A 6,000-nucleotide genomic window follows, 5' to 3' on the forward strand; every position below is an offset into this window, starting at 1 on the left:
TTCATCACCCACACGTCATGTGCGTTTGGGGTGATATCCTTGATGGATTGGGTAGGAAAGTTAGGACTGTCAAACCTCTTTGTGAAGCTTTCCAAGCAATTTGTGAAGGCACTAATCATCTTCATCATGTCCATCATTCCAAGATCACGATTTTGACTTCTTGATTGTTCACCACCCCAAGACCTATTGTCATTTCTTCTTCTCGTGACCGAGGAGCGCTTGCATTGTTCAACGCTCTCAGCTTATGACAGTTTAGGCCGGTATGTCCTTGCAATCCGCAATAGTGACAAATGTGATTTGTTCTAGGACCTTGTTGAAATCTTGGAAGTGATCTTCCTCTAACTTCCTGTCTTGCCCTTGAAGGATTACAGACTGTATTGAACACCTGTTGATCAACCATATTCTTCTTCTTTTTAGTCTAAACCTTATCAGGAATAGACTTTTCCACAATTGGCTCTTTGGCCTTCACAAACCTCACTTCTTTGGTAACATTGGCTGATGAGCTACTCCCTCCGATATATCCCACTCTAGACTTGTCTGAGACAGATTTTTGATATGCAAGCATTTCATTGAATTTCTTGGATGAGACACGATCAACCTTAGCATTTTCTTGAAGCACTTCATGCTCAAGAAATCTAATCTTTGAATAAGCTTCCAGCAGCTCTCCATTCATTTTCTCCACTTCATATTTGGCCTCTTTGTATTGCACTAGAAGAGTTTTGTAATCTTCCTCGGCCCTCTTCATCTTCTTAATGGCTGCATTAGCCACTTTAGCATATTCACCGGTCTTTTCAAGGAGTGAGTTGTAAGTCTCTTGCAATCCCACTGCTTCTCCAACTTCCTCATCTTCAAACTCCTCAATTATTCCAATAGACTCCAAATCAAAATGCACACCAAGCTCCTTCACAAGAGTACCCAAATCATCTAAGGACTCCACATGTGCAATTGTCATGAATGCAGAGTAGTTTCTTTCTCCATCACAACTCTCTTCAGAATCAGAACTTGAAGAATCCGAATCACTCAGTGTTGTGGCATACGCCTTGCCTTTCCCTCTTAAGAAATTGGGACACTCCTTCTTGAGATATTCATGGCCATTGCATTCATAACACACAATGTCCGAGGAGATTGAGAATCCTTTCCTCCTTTCGTCTTAAACTCTTTCCTATCACTTCTTGAAGATGAAAACTTCCCTCTGTTGAATGGTTTCCCACTGTTCTTCATCTTCAAAAATTTGCTGAAGTTTTTTGCAAGATATGCTACTTCCTTCTCCACTCCATCTTCTTTGGAGGAATCATCCATTCTTTCGGTGATGGTTTTAAGAGCAAGTGATTTACTCGTCTTGTAGGAAGGAAGTCCCAGTTCATATGTTTAGAGAGACCCAATTAACTCTTAAATTTTGATCTCATCCAAGTCTTTACTCTCTTCTATGGCTGTGACTTTTGCTCTAAAGCTTTCAGGCAAGGACCTCAAGATTTTTCACACCACCTTAGTATCTTCAATCTTCTCACCAAGATTGAGCTTAGCGATGACAATTTCGTTGAGCTTCCCATAGAACGAATCAAAAAATTCATCTTTACCCATCTTGAACTCTTCAAATTTGGTGGTAAGCATTTGGAGTTTTGTGTCCTTCACCTTCTTAGTCCCCTTATTCGTTGTCTCCAAAATGTCCCAAGCTTCCTTGGTAACTTTCATGTGAGATATCCAGCGGAATTCATTTGGAGACACACCACAGAATATAGCATTTAAAGCTTTACTATTAGCATTGGCTGCCGCAAGAGCTGCCTTATCCCAAGTAGATTTAGCAGCCTCTGGCCTAGTCCAACCTACTTTAACCACATCCCAAACGGTATCATCAATAGAGCATAGAAATGCCCTCATTCTGACTTTCTAGAAAGCATAATTGTTACCATCAAAAAATGGTAGAACATTTAAAGATTGAGACCTATCCGTCTCAAAAAGGGTCAAGGATCACACTCAGGTATTTAAACAACAGTAAGTGTACCTGTTCTGATACCAATTAAGAGTTCAATATGTGTGTAAAACACACTTGAACGTTTAGACCCTAAATTACAAAATATCAATTCAAGCTTATAATCAAACAATTAATGTACGGAACATGAACATAAGCCAAACACAGAATTGATGAACAATCTAAGCAAAATATAATCACATCCACAACATAAAATAAATAGCAAAGATAAAGGAAGAGAGATGCAAACACAAGGACAACACTCGATGTGTTATCGAAGAGGAAACTGAAGCTCTCGGCATAAAACCTCTCCGCTGCTCTCCAAGTGGTAAATAATCCACTAGAAAATGTAGTTGGAATACATGAACAACAATAGAGCCTCCAAGCTGAATCTACCTAGGTACCTAAGCTCTCTAAGCTTCCTGCTCCAACGAGGTTGCGCCAAACCTTTTTCTTTTCTAACTTACCGGATTCCACTATAAACCATAGCATCAACCAATAGTCATTGATCCCTTCCAAACTACTTTCTTTAGCACCAAATGAACCTTTTCACAGACGTGGGTGTGATGAGAAAATGATTTAGTCAAGAACCTCTCAAGAATGTATCAATGGAGAGGAATAGAGTAGAGGAATTTGAAGAGTCACTTAATGAAGATTGGGGATGAGGCAATCTTGTTTTTCTCTAGGGTTTCTCTCACAAAATTCTCTCTAGAAACTCTCTACATTTCGTGGGTATAAGAGTCTATATATAGTGGTGTGTGTTTGGAATACGAAGAGTCAGTTTTTGCCAAATAGGGCTGGTTGGCTGCTTGGCCTTACGGCTTGTCCAAGTCGCGAGTTCAAGTCGCGAGATAACGGTCTGGCCAGTCTGGAGCTTTTTTCTTGTAGTGCGGCAGCTGGCGTGACCCTTCACCTTCCCGCATGCTTCTTACGTGCACAGCATTTGGCAGCTTGCAAGCCGCAAGTCAGTCGCGAGTCAGTCACGAGTCTCTGCTTCTTTGCACAAAGATGAGCAATTCTTCACACTCTTTTCACACACTACCCTTACATGAATCTCACCTAAATACAGGATTACTAAGTGCTAAATTACAAGTAAATTGGCACGGAATAAAGCCAACAAGATGGTTGATAAATTTCAACCTTACACATATCAATGTAAAATGCAGAAAATAAAGAACACAAAGATATGATGACTCAGGAAAACCAAATCGGTAAAAAAAAACCTGGGGAGGATTTAACCTAGCTATCTTCAAGGTAAAACAGCAAAACCACTATAAAAGAATTAAAGTTTGTACACTAGCGACTTAGACCACTTATATCCTATTACTACCTTGAGTATAAAACTTGCTACTACGACCCCATGATAGCTCCGAGTCTATAGACTACTTCTTTCTTTGGCTTTTGCAAAACACAAACACCCATGTTTGTGACTTTGAGATCCCACTTAAAGGTTTAGTAACATAAACTCTCTTGTTTGTGACTCAAAGACTTCCCTTGAAGGTTTAGATCATCAGCACCTTTGATGACTAGAGAAGGCAGCAACTTCTACTACACCAGATCTTGAGATTCTTCAAGTAATAACACCAGTAGAAAATATGAGAAAGCTTTTTAGGTGCAAAACCCTAAATACAAAAGAGGCACACTCTTCTCTCTTTGAAAAGTCTTATAAAAACGTACTTAGGGTTTCCTTTATATATTGGAAGAAGTAGATCTAAAACCCTAATTTTTAATGAGCTTGAACTACTGTTTGAGCTTAATTAAAATTCTGCAGATATGACTTTCAATTGGTCGAGCTTGTTCTTCGATCGATCGAACCAGGCAAATTATGAAATCTTCATTCTGCAGCTTGTATGTTCTTGTGTGTTCACGATTTGCCAGTTGTTCTAAACTTTTAGAACTTAACAAAATTTAAAATAAAATAAAATAAAATAAATGGGAGAATTTGCAAAGTAATGAATAAGAGGAGCGTGGATCTTGAGGATGAAGAGAGAGAGACAGTCGATTGAAGAGGAAAACAGAGAACAGTAGAGAAATTGTGGAGAGTATAAAATGTTGATATAATTGTAGGAGTGCAGTATTAGGTAGAAAGATATTATTATGTAAGCAAAGCTGTGAACATGGCAATTACCCAACAAGTGGACTAATAGGTGGTCCAATTACGAAACTTCTTCTTATCTTAATTATTGAAGCAAAGCAAAACTAAACTCCAAGATGGAAATTTGATAATTACCCAACAAGTGGACTATCATGTTTGGGCTTTTGTGAAGGCTAAATTCCAAGATGGAAATTTCTTTGTAATGAAAAGTCTTGTTGCAAGTATTTGTTTAAGAACTTTTATTTGTAATTGAGGATGAAGACAAAAATTTGTTGTTCACTCAACTTCCCTCTACACATTTACAAATTTTGGTCAAATGCACTTACGATCAGTCGAGCAAATATAAGAAAAAATTTACAAGTTTGGACAAAACTCAATATTTAGTCGAGGAACAAAGTCATCAATAAGCTCACGTTGAAATTAGCTAACATTTTTGCATTAAACCTCAAACCTAATACGAACTAGACTCAATGCCATAATTCATTAAAAACTAATAATCTAACATGCGATCAAAACTAAAAAATAAAAAAATCTAACAAGAAAGATTGGATAAGCAAATTTGAGAAAGCTACTGGGGTCATGCAACACTTAACTTCTCCATCAATGAGCCTATAGAATTGAAGTCCCCCCTATATTGGCAAGAATTTATGTTTTCTAGTGCTAGCAACTCCCTAGACACGTCGGATTGCTTGCCAGACCAATTACCCTATTGGGAATTCTCTATTTCTAACCAAATGATTCTAGCTCTCGACCATCTTTCAAGATGTCTAGCATACTCTTGAGCCCCACATGTACCTTCTCACTAGGCCTAAAGTAAAAATGATAACATGGTTCGGACATCTACATTGATATGGTTTTGTTCCATGTAAAAACGTTTGTACCAAAATATTTAATAATATTAATATGATATAGCTAACTTGAAAAGCTTAAGTGAATTAAGTGGAAAATCTCACTTGTTGGGGGTTCTTTATGCCACCAACGACAATTTAGTTAACTATAACTTTACATGACTTTTACTAACCATGTTTGAGCTGATACTATTGTAACTGTTCTATTATTTTGCTTTGGCCTTACAAGATTTTGTATTCGCATAAGCTCTAGTGTTACTTCTTTCATGGTCAGCCTCTCATTTCCCTTATTCTTGACACATCTCAACGCAAGCTCTGAGAATGCTTGAATATCTTCATTGCTTCCTTGGGTTAGCACCACGTCATCAATAATTTGCAATACACAGTTCTCTTCCATTAATGAAACAAAGTCATCAACCAAATTCATATGCCTTGTTAACATTTTTGAGGGATTTTGACCAGTAAAGACTTCCACAAGTACAACTCCAAAATTATAAACATCACATTTTTTGGTAACACGCAATGTCTCTTGATATTCAGGGTCAACATATCCAAAGGTTCCCTCAACTGAATTACCTTGAAATTCTGTAGGTGCAATTGAAACCGCAAAACCAAAATTAGATAGTTTGGCAGTGAAAGACTCATCCAAAAAATATACCTGAAGATTTGATATCCAAATGTACTATTGGTCTTGACCTACCACAATGCATGTAACAAATAGCATAGGATGTCTCCATGGCAATTCTCACACGGTCAAGCCATGAGATCATGCAAGGAACCCATTTGCCTTTACCATGGAGATTATCAAAAAGAGTGCTGTTGGAGATGAGCTCAAACACCAGCATGGGAATTTCAGCTTCCAGCCAGCAACCATAGAGTCTCAAAACATTCTTGTGGCTGAACAATTGTTTTATTGCGACTTGATCTAAGAAGAAATTTATTGTCTTCTCAAAGGACCAAGGGCTAAGAGGGCCTTTAACTTTAATAGCAACTTGCCTATCATCTAGTTTTCCTTTGTAGAGCTGCAATTTCAGTACCAAGTATTAAATCAGGATCATAGTTATTGTAGCTTGTAGGTTGTCCGTGGT

The sequence above is a fragment of the Quercus suber genome, unplaced genomic scaffold, assembly GCF_002906115.3.
Source record: "Quercus suber isolate HL8 unplaced genomic scaffold, Cork oak 2.0 scaffold_84, whole genome shotgun sequence".
Lineage (NCBI taxonomy): Eukaryota > Viridiplantae > Streptophyta > Magnoliopsida > Fagales > Fagaceae > Quercus > Quercus suber.